The 17,585-nt window shown below is 43.3% G+C and overlaps 1 pseudogene; it reads right to left on the reverse strand.

The window, feature by feature from the left end:
- Positions 1-13,375: 13,375 nt before the first annotated feature.
- Positions 13,376-17,585, reverse strand: part of LOC129707014 (C-terminal-binding protein 1-like) — a 64,189-nt pseudogene continuing 59,979 nt past the window's right edge.

Genomic DNA, 17,585 nt, shown 5'->3' on the forward strand with positions numbered 1-17,585 from the left:
CCAGAAACCACCATTGCTATCACCGGTCCGCCTCCACCTCGCTCTCATAAGATCACGTGATAGGAGTACAATTAGGCCATTCGGCCCATCAAGTCTACTCCGCTATTCAATCACGGCTGATCTATCTCTCCCTCCTAACCCCATTCTCCTGCCATCTCCCCATTACCTCTGACACCTGCACTAATCAAGAATCTATCTACCTCTGCCTTAAACATATCCACTGACGGCCTCCACAGCCTTCTGTGCAAAGAATTTCACAGATTCACCACCCTCTGACTAAAAAATATTCTCCTCATCTCCTTCCTAAAAGAACGTTCTTTAATTCTGAGGCAATTCCCTGTAGTCCTAGACTCTCCCACTATTGGAAACATCCTCTCCGCATCCACTCTATCCAAGCCTTTCACTATTCTGTAAGTTTCAATGAGGTCCTCCCTCATTCTTCTAAACTCCAGCGAGTAGAGGCCCAGTGCCGACATACGCTCATCATAGGTTATCCTGCTCATTCCTGTAAACAATCCCTTCAATCCTTCCTCGCTCTCTGGAGCACAGTTCCCTTTGACGCCAGTGGCTCGGGGCTAATTCAGAGTCCGCGGTGGGTGAGCCGGCCCAACCGGGCAGATCCAACGTTATCGGTCCGTGGCGGACGTTTCTCATTCCTCCGACCGGAGTGGGTGTGTCCTCGGTCGTCGGTCTGCGACGGTGAGCCGGGCCTGCTTGCACGGAGTCTGTCTCCGCATAGGCCGCTGTTTGGGGAGTGGGGTGGTGGCAAGCGTCATGGAGTTTGATTGTTACATCTTTATCCCCTCCGATCTTCAGATGAAGAAATGGGAAAACTTGACTTGCGAACCTCATTTAAACGTTTCCCCTCTCACCTTATACCTATACCTTGTTACTAGACATTCATGCCCTGAGAATGTCTTATCCCATCATGAGCTTGTTATAAGCGTATCCGTACCTGTAATAAACATTAACAAGAAGTAGAAATGGAATGAGCAAGATAAGCATGAGCATGATTTGAGAATTAAGGGACAAAGTTTAGGGGTAACATGAGGGGGCACTTCTTTACTGGTAGCTGTGTGGAATGAGCTTCTTGAGGAAGTGGTGAAGGCAGGTTTGTTTTTATAATTAAAAAGATAAATTGGATAGGTATATGGACGGGAAAGGAATGGAGGTTTATGGTCTGAGTGCAGGTAGATGGGACTAGGGGAGAATAAGTGTTTGGCATGGACTAGAAGGGCCGAGATAGCCTGTTTCTGTGCTGTAATTGTTATATGGTTATAAAAAGAACTGGAATCTTGTGTAGAAGACAAAGTGCTGCAGTGACTCAGTGCGTTAGACAGCATCTCTGGAGGACATGGATAGGTGACATTACAGGTCAGAATCCTTCTTTGGTGTGAAGAAGTGTACTGACCCGAAACGTTGCCGATCCGTGTCTGCAAGAAATGCCACTTGACCTGTTGAGTCACCTGTGTCTTCCAGAATGTGGAAGAGTTCAAGGGCAAGGATACATCTTTAGGGAAGCTTGAAAGGTTGTGATCAAATAAGAAAGGATGCAACCAGGTATTGGAATCTGTCTGAGCTCTGCACGTGCTTTAGTCATTTGTTAATTTGCCCTGACTCCTTTAAACCTCCCTGCAAGCACACATTCATTAAAACTGCCATCATCCTGTACAGTCTCCTTTCATTCCCCTGGCAAAATACATCAGCTGCTACTTTACTGCACTGAATGTCACCCGCTCTGTGTCTGCACATTCTGTTTGAATATCGGCACCCTTTCAAAATCTATTATTATCTCCTCCTCCCGTTTACTGCACTGACAAGTATGTGTAGTCCGCAAACTTTGAAATTCTGCCCTCTATTCATTGTTTAGCAGGAGCAGCGGGAAGCCTGGATTGATTGCTGGTGAAAATCAGCGTGTACATCACTGCAGTTGGCAGGACAGCCGCTCAGAACAACTTGTTTCTATCCCAAAGCCAACCTTATATCCTTGTTATTCTTTTATACCTTAAGGTTTAAAATGCCTACACAGCAAATATTTGGTGTTTTATCTAAACCCCGCTGAAAGTCGACGTTGATGTCATATTTCTTCAGGCACAATTCTCGGCATTTATAAACCTTCTCAAACACATAATTTGGTCCCCTGGTTGTTTCACCTGACTTTACATCCTCTATTTTTAACAGCTCTCTGGGGTCTGGAATTACCGCTGTGGGCTGGAGAGAGACTCAGATGCTGCCAATATATTAAAAAAATGCAATAAATCAGAACTGGGCAGATACAATGTCTATTTTTAACACATTAAGGACAGTATTTTAACCACAGATCCACACTCACTACATGTGCACATTTTCCATTCCGTCTACTCTTTTAATAAATTTTGAATTCCATAATATTGTTTTGCAATATTTGAACTTAATCTAATCTTTTTTTTTTTAAATGTATTTACTTCACCGCCATTCAAACCACATTCCAGTCCAGAAGCAAAGGCATTCTCACCTCTAGTTCAGTCAAGGGCAATCTATTAAGTTTCCTTGAAAGGATAACCTACACCTCAAGGTAAAGACCAACGAGGTGGTCACCTCTCTTGATTACACAGGCAAAATCTGCAGCCAATCTGCCACAGAACATCCCAATTTATGGTATCTACGAACTCTTAACTGCTCTGCTACTATTAAAGCACAATGTGGACATCTACCCCTGTACAATCAAGCAGCAGATTTGATCACATTCAATCATAGAAACATAGAAAATAGGTGCAGGAGTAGGTCATTCGGCCCTTCGAGCCTGCACCGCCATTCAATATGATCATGGCTGATCATCCCCAATCAGTATCCTGTACCTGCTTTCTCTCCATACCCCCTGATCCCTTTAGCCACAAGGGCCACATCTAACTCCCTCTTAAATATAGCCAATGAACTGGCCTCAACTATCTTCTGTGGCAGAGAGTTCCAGAGATTCACCACTCTCTGTGTGAAAAATGTTTTTCGCATCTCGGTCCTAAAAGATTTCCCCTTTATCCTTAAACTGTGACCCCTAGTTCTGGACTTCCCCAACATCGGGAACAATCTTCCTACATCTAGCCTGTACAACCCCTTAAGAATTTTGTACGTTTCTATAAGATCCCCCCTCAATCTTCTAAATTCTAGCGAGTACAAGCCGAGTCTATCCAGTCTTTCTTCATATGAAAGTCCTGACATCCCAGGAATCAGTCTGGTTAACCTTCTCTGTATTCCCTCTATGGCAAGAATGTGTTTCCTCAGATTAGGAGACCAAAACTGTACGCAATACTCCAGGTGTGGTCTCATCAAGACCCTGTACAACTGCAGTAGAACCTCCCTGCTCCTATACTCAAATCCTTTTGCTATGAATGCTAACATACCATTTGCTTTCTTCACAGCCTGCTGCACCTGCATACCTACGTTCAATGACTGGTGTACCATGACAATCATCTTCAATGCTGCCAAGATGTAGTTTAGTTTTGGTTATTGTCACGTGTAGCGAAGTGCATTGAAAAGCTTTATGTTCCGTGTTAACCCAGTCAGTGGAAAGATAGTGCATGAATACAATTGATCCGTCAAGTGTACAGATGCATGATAAGGGGAATAATGTTTAGTGCAAGATAACGTCCAGTAAAGTCCGATTAAAGATAGTCCAAGGGTCACCATTGGGGTAGATCATAGGTCAGGGCTGCTCTTTAGTTAGTGATTGGATGGTTCAGTTGAGATTTATATGTGATTTATATGTGAGACTGACCCTGCTCTGATGTCCCTCCATGAATCACTAACAAAACCAAGGCAACATTCAGTTGAAGGCCAGCTTTCTGCAGTATAAGCACCATGTGCCATGACTCGAGAATCACCCATGAATGATCCAATGTCATGAAGGACTATACAATCTTTTACTTCTACTGCACCAGAATCTGCACATTCAATAGAGCAAGGATATAAAACTTAATGTACAGGCTAGTTTCATTGCTCCCTACGCTAACTGCTCTAAATCATAGCATGGCTCCAGCAGTGAAACGGACCACTTGACTCATCCACTCTTCCTCCATAGTCCTGTAATCATTTTGCTTTCAATTATTTATGTGGTTCACTTGTGTTCATTATGACTAAATCTACCTTCATCATCAACCACGCACCGCTTTCAAGGTTCGATTTGGTGAAATTTTACTTCTTACAAAAGCTTTTTCTTGCATCAATTTTGATTCTTTCGCTTTTATGCTCTCCACTTTGCTTCTTGGTCTCTCCAAGAAGGAGAGTGAAATCTAGTTACTATTCCTATAAACATCGTGACTTTAAATACTCCAATTTTCTTTCATGCCTTTGTTCCTAAGGAGATCATTCTTGTAAATATAGAATAATTCCAGTAAATATATTTTGCAACCACTCAGTGCTATTTGCTTCTTGAAGTGTGTTGCCCAGAACAAGACACAAAACATTAATTTTGGTTTAATTTACATTGGAGATACCAATTGTGAGCATTCCTTTAGGATTTCTTTAGGATTTGTTGTGTCTATGTAGAACATGGAACAACAAAGCACAGAATAGGCCCTTCGGCAATTTTGTTTTACACATAGGGTGGTGGAGGCCTGAGACACGTTGTCAGGGGTGGTGGGGGAGGCAAATGACATAGAGGGGTTGAAGGGGCTTTTAGATAAGCAAATGAATGTGAAAGGAATAGAGGGATATGGATCATGTGCAGACAGATGGCATCATGTTCAGCACGAACATTGTGGGCTGAAGGGCCAGTTGCTGTGCTGCAGAGGTCTTTGGAGCACAATCACTGTTCTTGCACGAGTGACAGTGTTCGTTTAGTTTAGTTTAGAAATACAGAGCGGAAACAGACGCTTCGGCCCACCGAGTCCGCACCGACCAGCGATCTCCGCACATTAACACTATCCTTCACACACTAGGGACAATTTACATTTATACCAAGCCAATCAACCTACAAACCTCTACGCATTTGGCGTGTGGGATGAAACCGAAGATCTCGGAGAAAACCCACGCGGTCACAGGGAGAACGTACAAACTCCGTACAGACAACGCCCGTAGTCAGGATCAAACTCGGGTCTCTGGCGTTGTGAGTGTTGTAAGGCAGCAACTCTACTGCTGCGCCACCGTGCCGCCACTGTGATTCCCCTTTAGCCGTGTTGTTACCATAGCCCAAAATAGGTCTGTGAAATAGTGATGCAAGAATCGGCAGACGCTGAGATCTTGAGCAACACAAAGTGTTGGAGGAACTCAGCAGGTCAGGTGGCATCCATGGAGGGAATGGAATCTGAAGAAATGTCCCAACCCAGAATGTCATCTGTCCGTTCCCTCCACAGATGTTGCCTGATCTGCTGAGTTACTCCAGCACTTTGTGTTGTGCTGATCCTTCAACACAAATCACAATACGAATACATATCAATTATTTGAAATACCTGATGCTTGATAAGAATGTAGATTTCACCTTCCAAGATATATGCCTCACCTTAGAGAAGTCAGGATGAATAAAACATGTTTCCAGAGCACCACATACAAGTGTTTCCTCAGAATGTTACATTCAGCTGTACAGCTATTCAACCTCATTTTAAAGCCTTGTTCAAAAGGCTGTACTTCAGAGCTGTGCTGAAATTCAGGTCTCCAACCTGCCTTTGTTCAGTACCACGGAATTGGATAATTTTGTTTGATTGATTGCTGCCTCCTATGCAGCAGAGAATCGACTGGCATGTGTAAGTGCTTTTGAATGCTTGAAGTCCTGAATAAAGTATTTTTTATCAGCAAAGAGAAGAGATTTTGATATCACAGGCAGCACTCAGCTAAATAATTCTGAATAATAATGTTCTATGGACGGCACTGCTCATAGAGCTGCTGCCTGACAGCGCCAGGGAACCTGGTTCGATCCTGACCCTGGATGCTGCTTGTGTTGAGTTTGCATGTTCTCCAGCGTGGGTTTCCTCCGGGTCCTTCGGTTTCTTCCCACATCCCAGAGATTGTGGGATTGTAGGTTAATTGCCCCAAGGTGTTTAGGAAGTGGTTGCGAAAACAGAACTAATGTGAAGGGGTGGTCGATGGCCGACGTGGCCAAAAGGGCCTGTTTCTGTGATGTATCTCTAAAATTAAACTAAAAATTAGAACTAAACCTGACCTCTCTCTCACCATGCAGACTTTGTGATTTTCATAAGCCCTGATTTCTCCAACATCACGCCAGTTATGGAACATCAAGCAGAATTATAATGGGGCTGAGAATTCATAGCTTGTCTTCAAAGCATTCTCTGGCAGTTTAGCTTTTGAACGATGTTTTTCTCATTAATTTTTTTAATTCAATTATAGATACAAAGTACAAATAGAACTTTACAGAACAGTACAAAATCATGAGAGGAATAGATCTGGTAAACGCACAGTCTTTACACAAAAGGGTGGTGGGTGTATGGAACAAGCTGCTGGAGGTAGTTGAGGCAGATACTATTTCAACATTTAAGAAGCATTTAGAATTTATGGATAGAATTTAGAAGATTGAGGGGGGATCTTATAGAAGCTTACAAAATTCTTAACGGGTTGGACAGGCTAGATGCAGGAAGATTGTTCCCGATGTTGGGGAAGTCCAGGACAAGGGGTCACAGTTTAAGGATAAAGGGGGAAATCTTTTAGGACGAGATGAGAAAAACATTTTTCACACAGAGTGGTGAATCTCTGGAATTCTCTGCCACAGAAGGTAGTTGAGGCCAGTTCATTGGCTATATTTAAGAGGGAGTTAGATGTGGCCCTTGTGGCTAAAGGTATCAGGGGTATGGAGAGAAGGCCATGATCATATTAGAAACATAGAAAATAGGTGCAGGAGTAGGCCATTCGGCCCTTCGAGCCTGCACCGCCATTCAATATGATCATGGCTGATCATCCAACTCAGTATCCTGTACCTGTCTTCTCTCCATGCCCCCTGATCCCTTTAGCCACAAGGGCCACATCTAACTCCCTCTTAAATATAGCCATTGAATGGCGATGCAGGCTCGAAGGGCCGAATGGCCTACTCCTGCACCTATTTTCTATGTTTCTATGATAGGATAGGATTAGAGGAATATGGGCCAATTGCGGGCAGGTGAGACTAGTGTGGATGAGACATGGGCAAGTTGTGCCAAAAGGCCAGTTTCCATGCTGTATTATTCTGTGACTCGATAACTACAGTCAGTGATCGCTGCAAAGAACTAATTGTTTCAAGCCAGGAACTCTCTCTGCACAAGATTTACTGCTGTCAAGCATTCGTTTAAGGGCAACCTTAGAATCACTGCACTTGGATGGCACGGTGGCGCAGCGGTAGAGGTACTGCCTTAGAGCACTAGAGACCTGGGTTTGATCCTGACTACGGGTGCTGTCTGAACGGAGTTTGTATGTTCTCCCCATGTCCTGCATGTGTTTTCTCCGAGATCTTGGTTTTCCTCCCACACTCCAAAGTCGTACAGGTTTGTAGGTTAATTTGAATGAATAACCTTTAATAATCCTTTACAGGAAATTACAGTGCCACAACAGCTTCAAGACAGACATAACACCACACATTTCCACAGATAGCTTCAATACTTAATAAGTTAAAATACAATGAATGAATACTAAAAAAAAAAATCCAAAATTATTTTTGTGCATTATAAAACCTTATAGCAGCAGGTATACAAGACTTCCTATGTCTCTCCGTTTTGCACATTGGTGCAATCAGTCTCTGACTGAAGATGCTGCACTTGATCACCTTCAGGGCGTGGAGTGGGTGAGTGGGGTTGGTCATTATTGAGCCTAGTTTTTTCAGAGTTCTGGCCTCTGCCACCTGCTTGACCGTTAGTTGCTCTGCCCCAACCACTGAGCCGGCCTTCCTGATCAGCTTATCCAGTCTGTTCTTGTCCGCTATGCGGGCGCCTTCTCCCCAACAGGCCACAGCAAAAAACAGAGCACTGGCCACCACTGAATGGTAGACACTGCACAGTAGGGGTTGACAGATATTAAATGACTTTAGCCTCCTTAAAAAATACAGTCGACTTTGTCCCTTCCTGTACACTGCCTCCATATGACTCTTCCAGTCCAGCTCACTGTCAAGCTGCACAAAAGGTACCTGTGGTTGGCGACCACCTCCACCTCAGTGCCCCTGATGGTGATTGGTGTTGGTTGAGTCCTCCTCCTCCCCCTCCTGAAATCCACAACTATCTCCTTCGTTTTTGTGGTGTTGAGATGGAGGTTATTGTGTGCACTCCACTCCACAAAGTTGTTAATTGTGTCTCTATACTCCTCCTCATTGCCCCCTTTGATGAGGCCTACAACAGCTGTGTCATCTGAAAATTTCTGCAAAAAGCAGCTGTTGGTGTTATATTGGCAATCCGCTGTGTAGATGGTGAACAGGAATGGAGCCAGCACAGTTCCTTGTGGAGCCCCTGTGCTGCTCAGGATGGTGCTTGAGACATTGTTCTGTAGGCGCACGTACTGTGGTCTGAGGAAAAGGTAATCCAAACACCACAGTACCAGTAATGGATCCACCTTCATCTTCTCCATCTTCTCCCCTAGCAGTCGGGGCTGAATTGTGTTAAAGGCGCTTGAGAAGTCAAAGAATGTAATTCTTACAGATGCATCAGGGATGTCCAGATGTGTGTACGCCCTCTGCAGCATGTAAATAAGGGCATCATCGACACTGATGTTGGGCTGATATGCAAACTGTAAAGGATCCATTTGAGTTGACACACTAGTCCTGATGTAGGAGAGGACAAGTCTCTCAAATGTCTTCATAATATGTGAGGTGAGCGCTACTGGTCTGTAGTCATTGTGGTGAGTGGGATGGGTCTTCTTTGGGACATGTACCAGGCAAGATGTTTTCCACAGCCTTGGGACCTCCTGTAGACGCAAGCTCAGGTTGAACAGGTGTGTTAGAATACCACACAGCTCTGAAGAGCAAGTCTTCAGTAGCCTTGGGCTGGTGTCATCGGGCCCCACTGCTTTCCCTGGCTTCAGTCTGTCCAGCATCATCTTGACCTGAGCAGTATGAAGAGTCATAGGTGGGGCTGGTGGTGGAGTAGGAGGTGGGAAGAGGGGACTCCGTGCAGGTGACATCTCAGGAGTGTTGGAGAGAGGGAGGGGAGGTGGAGGAAGCAGCAATGGTCAGCAGACCAGGTGGGGGAGGCTGGGATGGTGTGGGGCAGTCAAATCTGTTGAAAAATCTGTTCAGATCAACAGCCAGACTCTGTTCGTCATCAAGCAGTGTACCGCCCTTCTGCTTCATACCCGTGATAATTGGCTTGGTGTAAAGGTAAAAACCAATTGTTCCTTGTGTGTGTAGGATAGTGTTAATGTGCGGGGATCGCTAGTTGGTGCGGACTTCGGTGGGCCGAAGGACCTGTTTCCGCGCTGTATCTCTAAACTAAACTTGTGATGGAATCAAGCTGGACAAGCAGCAATCATATTCAATAATTCTTACGGACAGCATACCAGGAAGAAGAAAAGCACAACTTTTAATTTACTATTTAAACTTTTACAGAGTACTAAATAAAGATTGGAACATATACATAGGATTACGTAGAAGATGAAATATAAATAAACTTTCTAAAAATATATTTTTGCTTATTTTAAAATCCATTATATTATGAATTGTTTAAGAGCTTTGCATTCTACACATATACAATAACTCTCGGGCCAGAAAGATTAGGTGCCGAATATAGCCTAGCAGGATATTAAGAACTCACTCCATCAGTAACAGGATGTAATATTTTCACGTAATCTACTCTGTGAAGAGTCTGCACACAACCCATGTCCATGTAATATCTGCTTTCATTTTTATCGGTTGGAGAAGTTTGCAAAACATCCAATGCCTATGAAGGAGTGTTGCATCGCTAACAATGCCCAGACAAATGTGGATTGCCAGAAATTGCCTTGAAACACAGAAAAATAGAAAATAGGTGCAGGAGTAGACCATTCGGTCCTTTGAGCCATTCAATGTGATCATGGCTGATCATCCACAATCAGTACCCCGTTCCTACCTTCTCCCATTGCCCCTTGATTCCGCTGGCCTTAAGAGCTTTAACTAACTCTCTTTTGAATTAATCCAGTGAATCAGCCTCCACTGCCTTCTGAGGCAGAGAATTCTACAGATTCACAACTCTGTGTGAAAACGTTTTTCCCCATCTCAGTTCAAAATGGCCTACCCCTTTATTGTTAAACCTGTGGGCCCTGGTTCTGGACTCCCCCAACATTGGGAACATGTTTCCTGCACCTAGCATGTCCAATCCCTTAATAATTTTATGTTTCTATAAGATGTCCTCTCATCCTTCTAAATACCAGTGACTACAAGCCCAGTCGTTCCATTCTTTTGTCATACGACAGTCCCGCCGTCCCGGGAATTAACCTCGTGAACCTACGCTGCACTCCCTCAATAGCAAGAATGTCCTTCCTCAAATTAGGAGACCAAAATTGCACACAATACTCCAGGTGTGGTCTCACCAGGGCCCTGTACAAATGCAGAAGGACCTCTTTGCTCCTATACTCAAATCCACTCGTTATGAAGGCCAACATGCCATTAGCTTTCTTCACTGCCTGCTGCACCTGCTTGTTTAGTTTCACTGACAGCAACAAACCGATGGCAGCACAAACCGACAGTTTCTCCACCGTAACTTTTGCAAAATCCAAGCCAGTTTTACTTAACGCTTCACTAAGTTTGAAATTGTAAATGAATACAAAAATGTAATGTATTTCTTGATTAAGTTGTAATGCTTGGAAAGCCCTTGCAACCTAAGAGGTTCTATGTTCAATAGTTCGTAAAATTATGTGAAATAATTCGTGTTTTCAAAATTCAAAGGGGTCTTGGTAAAAAGTAGGGAATCTAATGCTCAGCTCTTTCAAACATTCAGCATTAGTACAATAACTTGAATTCTCTACTCCTAGTCGCTCAAAAAAACTTGAACACAGGATCATCTGTAAGACCAATGTGATTACTTTGTACAGTGCTGCTTGATGTCTGTATTATTGTCATGCACAGGGCAAGTGATTTTCTTTTGTCATCCACATCTGATATATTCAGAATTTTCACTGCCACCAGTATTATTTTAATATGCAAATATTAGAAATTTGCAGAAAATTGCATTGGCTATTAAATCCAAGATCCATACGAATGCCATATAATCAAATATCATTCTCCTTTGGTTCAATTTACACAGCGCTGAAAATAATTGAGTCAAAATGTGGCAAAATGCTGTTGTTACTTATTTCAGGTGCAGCTTTCACGATTTAGATCAACTGTGTCGTGGGTGTCGGGGTTATGGGGAGAAGGCAGGAAAATGGGGTTGGGAGAGAGAGAATGAACAGCCATGACTGAATGGCGGAATACACTGAATTGTTGGGCTGAATGGCCTAATTCTGCTCCTATCAGTTATGAACTCAGCCACTGTATTTTGTATCCTCAAATGAACAGTGTAATTATTTTAACAGTATACTTGTGCAGTATATGTAACCTTTTGTATGTATCATCTGGTCACTAAACTTACCTTCCTGGTGATTTAACACTTTTATTCCCTCCTGAAGCAACAATATGACCTTCAGAACTGTGTCATTACCTCTCTTTCCTTCTTATTCCCAACCCCCTCTGTCCTCTCCATGCACCTGGAACATGCTGAAACCCATCAAATAGATTTGCATACTTGTAACTTCACCAATCAGATTTCTACCTTATTTCAATACCAAGTTATGATTGTGATGCAAGTGCAAGATATTTCCTTTACCTCTCTGCAACATCTGATACAGTTAACAACCATCCTTGCTTACCGATATTCCCCATTTTTCTCCATCAAACTTGGTTCTATTCCAAATGTTATAACCTCCAGCATTGTCTTCTCTTCTTATTCCTGTACTGACCCCTTGGATGACTCGCCCTTTGTCCTTCCACATGGTCCCCCTGCATGGTTTCCATCACCAACCTCCACATGCACACCTCAATCAGCTGTCTCTCTACCTATTGTATCCTTTTGCCCACCACAGTCTTGTTTGAAATACAGACTACTCCCACTAAGTGTTATAAAGTATCAAAACAATCACTTCCATTTTCCATACACTAAATCCATTTAAATATACTCTCTTTCTTTCGGTTGATAGTCATACAGCACTGAAAGAGGCCCTTTGGCCCTCTCACCAGGCACCATTATTTTTACTAAAGATAGATACAAAATGCTGGAGTAACTCAGAGGGTCAGGCAGCATCTCTCGAGAAAAAGGATGGGTAACTGTTTGGGTCAGGACCCTTTAGACTGAAGGTAAGGAGAGGGAACTAGAGGTAAGAACGGGTCAGAACAAAGCAGGGCAGACAACAGATGACCAAGGGCGTGTGGAGCCCATGATGGCCCATTGTTGGCTGGGGAAGAGGTGATAACGAAGAGATACAAGAATGCAAACAGTGGAACCAGGAGGACAGCTAAAATGGCAGAAGGAAGGATAGCAAGGGTTACTTAAAATTGGAGAAATCAACGTTCATACCACTGGATTGTAAGCTGCCCAAGCAAAATATGATGTGCTGTTCCTCCAATTTGCGTGTGGCCTCACTCTGGCCTTTTTATCTCCATTTTCCTCCCCCTATTTTCAGTCTGAAGAAGAGTCCCGACCTGAAACATCCCCCATCCTTTTTCTCCAGAGATGCTGCCTGACCCACTGAATTATTCCAGCACTTTGTGCCTATCTTCAGTATAAACCAGCATCCGCTGTATTTTTCTACACCAATTATTCCTAATCCTACTTTACTCTCCTCGAAACCTCAGATTTAAAAGTTTCACATGCCAATTGCCGTTCCACTTCCCAATTCTCTAGAATTGTTAAAACAGTAGCAAATGTTCTGCTCCTCTGACTGTCCTTTTGCTTTTACTCACGTTAATGGCATTCGAATCGTGTGTCGATGAAGAATGCAGCTGGCTGCAAGAATTATTGTGGATTGCAGGACACTTTGATTATCGTTACCTTGAATGAACTTTGCGGCCCCGATTTCTTCCAGGGGCTACGTCCGTCTGCGGGTCACTTGAACAATCTACAATGGCGCTTTTGATGTCTTAGATCACTTAACATATTACTGTCCCCAGATCATACTGACCTCCTCCCCTCCTTAACAGCCAATATAAAAACAATGTCCTTGACCCAGCTATTAACATTATCCTTCTTTGCTGGTGAGCCATTTACTCCTTACCTTTCGTCAAAGTGCAATTTGACATAATTCAATATAAACACACTACATAATTTCAAAACATTAATATACGGCAAATTATTTGGACTGGATTCTATCTTAAATTAAACCAAGATAAAGCACATTTATTCTGAATATTTAGTGTATAAAATCATGAGAGGGTAGATGCACAGAGTCTTTTGCCCAGAGTAGGGGAATCAAGGACTAGAGGTCATAGTTTGAAGGGGAAAAGATTTAATAGGAATCTAAGGGGTAACTGTTGGAATGACTTAACTCACGCACAGTGAGTAAGATCCATATTAAGATACAAAGGACATTTATTATCACATACATCAACTGGTGTAGTGAAATTTGACTTGTCATTGCAGCACATAAATAAAGATAAGACACAATATCAAAGAATTTAACAGTAAACATAAAAACATCCCCCCAGAATGGTTCCCACTGTGGGGGAAGGCATCAAAAGTCCAGTCCCGTCCCCTGTTCACCCATAGTCGGGCCTATTGAGGCCTCCGCAGTCGCCGCTACGTAGTGGCTCGCAGTGTCTGGAGCAGCCGCTTCCTCCCCGGAGACCACGGCTGCCGAAGTCCACGGGCCGCGCTAGTCAGAGCTCCGACACTGCCGATCTCGGTGTGAGATCCCAGGCTCCGTGGTGTTTAAAGCTCAGCGCCGCCGGAAGCTCAGCTCAGCTCAGCTGGAAGCTCCACAGACCGCAGCTCCGCGATGTTGGAGTCGGCGATCACAGTACTCCGGAGATTACCGCACGGCGACCCAGGTAAGGCATCGCCCGCTCCACGATGGTGCCTCAGCGCTGTGCCGCCGCCAAAGCTGAAGTCCTGGCCGGTCCCGGCAGGAAATGCCGCTCCAGACTGTTGGTAGGCCGCGAGGAAGAGGCGAAAACACGGCACGGAGAAAAGCCGCATCTCTGACCGGGTAGGGACTGAGAAAAATATCTCCCTCCCCCCCACATAAAAAGACTAAAAGACCTCCAAAACAAACACTTTTAACTCACTAAAAATTAAAAAAGGGTGAAAAGACCGACAGCTGCTGGCAGGGCAGCCATACTCGACGGTGCCCCCTTTACAACTCATAGCATGAGTGACACTGATCTACAGTAACCTTTTCACGCAAAGGCTGGTGAGTGTTTGGAACAAGCTGCCAGAGGAGGTAGTTGAGGCTGGGACTATCCCAACATATAAGAAATGGTTAGACAGGTACAGGGATAGGACAGGTTTGTAGGGATATGGACCAAGCACAGGCAGGTGGGACTAGTGTAGCTGGGACATGTTGGCTGGTGTGGGCAAGTTTGGCCGCAGGGCCTATTTCCACACTGTTATCACTCTATGACTGTGATTCTATATATTCAAATTAGAGAGGAAAAATAATAGCTTGATAAATAAAAGGCGTTTTCTGTCTTTTTGTTTTATTTCTTTAAAATAATTCATACAAATGGTTACAGTCACAAAACATGATTATTTCAACCAAAATATTGCTAGCCTACCACATTAACAGGAATCGATGTAGGCAAAGAAATGCTGCTACTTTCCAGTAGTCTAGTGCCTGTACGCATACCACCAATGATATACATTTAAACTGGTGACAGTAAGCATGGTGCTGTTTGTATGAAATTTCTTTAAAAAAAATCTCTTTGCAACATTTTCCTCAGCCCCCAAGAAAGTAATGGGAATTCATGCCAAAAAGAAAATGAATTAAAAAGTGTGTTGATTTTGTTACTTGATACTAAAAAAAAAGATAAGCAGGTACAAAACAATGCACTGCATGGCGTAAGAACACAAAATAAGTGGGAATTTACCATTGTTTTCCTGAGACGTCTGAAAACTGCCTCTTTTTGGGCGTGAATTTAATGTACAAAAGAAAGATAGTTTTCTTTTCAAAAAATCAGTTTTACTGAATATCTCCCTTGGTTTCTGTTTCACAGCTAAGCGAACACACCCTTAAGTTCTAAAACTGTACACAGACATAGTACATTCATGATAGAAGTAACTACTAGAACTTTTCTTGCTCACAGGGAACCCATATGACATAGAAACAGTTAATCAGTCCACTGTACAGGGACAAGCTACAATTTAACGGAGGGACAAATTTACCGAATCTCTTCTTCTCTCCCACATCTTTATTTGGAGTTGGACCAGTTTCTAATCTTGGTTATTTCCATAGTCCATTGTTCACCACAGCAGCTTCTCTTGACGAGCTTCTCTTATGGTGGAGATCCTTGGGGTCAGGAATGACGTCTGGCTACAATTGGTCACCCGTGTGATCTCTGTCAGACTCTGGTTTGACTGTTTGCCCCGGAGAAGGGGCATGTGGTGGGTGGGTGACTGTGGAGAGGCTGTGCGATAACTGCACCGCACTGGCCGCTATTCCTTCTACTGGCTGTGGCAGTCCAGTGGGAGCCACTCCGACAACACCTGGTGGATACCTGGAGTGCGAGGGGGGAAACAAGATAAAAAAATTAGCCATGGGTTAGTGCTGATACCCTTCTCAATTGCAACACGGGATGCAAGTAAATTATCAGATGTTTTCAGACACCGGAAGCCTCACAGGTAATCAGGTAAGGTGCTTAGTGATGCTCAATAAGCGTCTTCTAATGGAGAGTCATGGAACAGCAGATGCTGGGACCTTGAGTAAAACACAAAGTGCTGGAGTAACTTAGCGGGTCAGGTTGCATCTCTGAGTAACATGAATAGGATATGTTTCAAGTCGGGACCCCTTTTCAGACTGATTGTGGAGAGTGGAGGAGAGCTTCTTCAAAGTAGGCATACTTTGAGAAAATTTCACAGTGGAGCAGTAGAATGGACTGGAGAGAGTAGCATTTCTTCAAAGTAGAAGGGTCCTGACCTGAAATGTCACCTATCCATGTCCTCCATAAATGTTGCCTGACTAGCTGAGTTACTCCAGCACTTTGTGTTTTAATCTTCTTCCAATCTATTGTTAACAACAGAGATGAACATTGTAAGAAGAGTACATGCCGATCAAACATCATCTAATCTATTCAGGGTCTGGCAGTGTGATATGTGAAATAGCAAAAGTTTGATGTGTGAAATCCACCTCACTTCTGTTTCCAACATTACAATCTGTATATGACCTAATCTGTTTTGCCAGTAATATTAAATGTTGTCTTCATCTCCAAATGCTCTGCTACATTCCCTCCATTTCACTCTTGTTGACAGTTCAACTCCACCATCTCCTCTACTGATGAGCCATTCCCAAACAGCCAATGCTAACCTTGCATGATATTCCTTTCTTCTCACCTTTGCCTCCATAACTTGATTTACCCTCTCTATCTTAAATTGCATCAGTCAGAATGTGCCCAAAATATGTTGGTTGCATGCCACTATCAGATGACTAAGTCATGAAAATGACAATTTTTTTTATACTTGTTGCTCTCCTACCCACATTGAAATACTTTTATCTATTTTGGGTATTTTGGGACACTCTTCAGACTGAGGTGGTGGAGGGGGCACTATAAGCAAGAAAAGACCAGCTGTAAAAACCTTTACATGGCACCATGGCAATGTAAATACACTACATCTGAGGGTTGCCCTCTATCAACTTTCCCCATGACATCCTTAAAGAATTCAAACAAATTTATCAAACATGACCTACCTATCATAAAACCACGTTGACGATATTCAGCTTTCCTAAATGATTAGTTATTTGCTCCTTGATTACTGACTCTAGTAACCGTCCAACCATAGATGTTAAACCAACTGGACTGTAGTTCCCTGCCATCTGTCTTCCTCCCTTTTTGAACAAATTTGACCAATGAATCCACTCTCTCTGATACTGCTTCCTTTAAAACTATTGGGCGTCTGCCATCAGGTCCCGGGTTTCTCTCATGTTTTATCACTTGCGATCAAGATCAAGTCTCTTCCTCTTATTTGAAATTAACCATCTGTTTATCTTTCAGATATTTTCAATGACCTCCACAGTGAAGACTGATTTGATGTATCAGCGTTTCTTTGTTTCCTGTCTTTAATTCACCATGTTCTTTAGATGTTTCACACCTAGCTAAGCTGCCTTCTTCCTATTCATATATCTAGAGAAACTCTTACTGTTTGTTTTGATATTAAGGTCATAAGTGATAGGAACAGAATTAGGCCATTCGGCCCATCAGGTCTGCTCCGCCATTCAATCATGTGTGATCTATCTCCCTCCTAACCCCATTCTCCTGCCTTCTCCGCATAACCCCAAACACCCGTACTAATCAACAATTTATATCTCTGGCTTAGAAATATCCATCGACATGGCCTCCAAAGCATTCTGCGGCAAAGAATTCCACAGATTACACACAGGTTCTCACCCAAAATCAATTTTCTCCCTTCTTACGAGCTTTTTAGTGTTTTGCTGTTGAACCCTAAAAACATCCCAGTCCTTGGACCTACAACCAGTCCTCGTCATTATAA

This window comes from Leucoraja erinacea, chromosome 1 (assembly GCF_028641065.1).
Source record: "Leucoraja erinacea ecotype New England chromosome 1, Leri_hhj_1, whole genome shotgun sequence".
Taxonomy (NCBI): Eukaryota; Metazoa; Chordata; class Chondrichthyes; order Rajiformes; family Rajidae; genus Leucoraja; species Leucoraja erinaceus.